Source organism: Belonocnema kinseyi, chromosome 10 (genome assembly GCF_010883055.1).
Source record: "Belonocnema kinseyi isolate 2016_QV_RU_SX_M_011 chromosome 10, B_treatae_v1, whole genome shotgun sequence".
Lineage (NCBI taxonomy): Eukaryota > Metazoa > Arthropoda > Insecta > Hymenoptera > Cynipidae > Belonocnema > Belonocnema kinseyi.
Genome location: NC_046666.1, coordinates 82,762,496 through 82,764,500, shown reverse-complemented (window position 1 = coordinate 82,764,500; position 2,005 = coordinate 82,762,496).

Sequence of the window (2,005 nt, the reverse complement as noted above, 5' to 3'; positions counted from 1 at the left end):
AAAGATTCCAAGGAATTTTCAATTGATCACAGTAATTTAGAATGATATTTTAAAGGATTTGATGTATATTTTAGAATATTTTAATAGATTTTAAGTAATTTTTAAATTATTTTAATAATTTAGTGAGAGATTTTAAAGGATTTGAAATATTTCAGGGTATTTATTGAATTTTAAGATATTTTCAAGAGCTTTAAAAATTTTTAAAGATTTCAAAAGGTTTTTAAGGATTTTAAATATTTGAGGATATTTTGAAAGATCTCAAGGAATTTTCAACATATTTTTATAATTGAAAGGAATTTCAAAGAATTTTAACAACTTTAGCAAGGTTATTTAAAAAAATTCCAAAGTACTTTAGAAATCTTTAAAAGATGCCAAGGTCTTTCAAAATATTTTGAAGGTTTCCAAATATTTGAGAGTATTTTGAAACGTTCCAAGGAATTTTCAATTTTTGACAAAAATTTAATATGAGATTTTAAAGGATTTGATACATATTAGGATATTTTAATAGATTCCAAGACATTTTCAATTGATTTCATTAATTCAGTATGATATTTTGAAGGATTTGAAAACTTTTAAGGTATTTTTAAACTTGTAAGGAATTTTCAAGAGCTTTTAAAAATTTTAAGCGGTTTTAAAGGATTCAAAAATTTTCAGGATATTTTTAGAACATTCCAACGAATTTTCAATTAATTTCAATAATTTCAAGTGATTTCAAAGAATTTTAACGTTTTTTTTCTCATATTTTTTTTTGGTTGATGATTACAATTAGTTGGATAAATTTGTTTTCTGAAAATGTAACTATTTTGTACAAAATTTATTTTCTTTTTGATTAAAAATTATTTTTTTTTTTAACCACAAATTTAACTATTCTATGTTTAAATGAAAAGTGATCTTTTTAGTTAAAATTTTTTGTATTTTATTGAATACTCTTCTTTCTTGGTAGAAACTTAATCTTTGTTGTCGAAAGTTTAACTATGATTAAACATTAATTTATTGTTCAGAAAATTAGTCTTCATGGAAAATAAATTTCTTTTGTGCAAGGTTCATGTATTTTATTAGAAATGCCTTTTTTTAGTATACAATTTAGCTTTTTGGATGAAAATGTAATTTTTTGGTTTAAAATTTTACTATTATGTTGAAAACAATTAAAAAATTTTTTTTTTGTTCAGTTATGTATTTGATTCAAATTTTTTTTGTTGCAGAAAACTAATTGTTTTAGTTGAAAGTTTAACTATTTCTATTAGAAGTTAGTCAACTATTCATTTATATTAATATAATATTTTATAATTATAATATTAATCGAAAGCATAGATAGGGTAACATTGGAGGACCGTATAAAAAACAAAGATTTAGAGGGCGTCTGGACAATGTTACGGGATATCCTTGTTAGATGCGCTATCGAAGTGTGTGGTACCGCAGTTGTAGGAAGAATGTCTGGTGATGCGTGGTGGAATGATGAAATTCAGGCTGCCCAAAAAGCAAAAAGAGAAGCGTACAAGAGAACTTTTAACATCGCAGGTCTTAGCAATGAGGAAATAAGTAGACGTAGAAATGATTATAGACGCAAAAACAGGATACTTAAACGGTTATTTAAAGAAAGTAAAGATACAATTAGAGCAGCAGAAGAGATAAAAATACAAAACGACTTTGAAGGAAGCAGGAAACTACTTTATAAAAAAATGAAAGGAAACAAAAGTACAGAAATTGTCAACATGAGAAATAGTAGGGGGGAATGGTATATGATGCAGATGGAATACTAGAGGCTTTCAGAGACTATTTTAGGAGACAATTTGGAGATGAAGCTATAGGACACCACAACTGCGATGTTGAACACGAGGCGTTGGAAAACTCAATTGAAAAAGTCTGTGTAACTGAGGTTAGGGATATAATTAAGAACTTGAACAACGGTAAGGCTGCCGGGGTAGACGGTATTAATGCTGAAATGCTTAAACACGGTGGCAAGTACATACCACATAGAGTTTGCGAATTGATAAATTTATGTTTC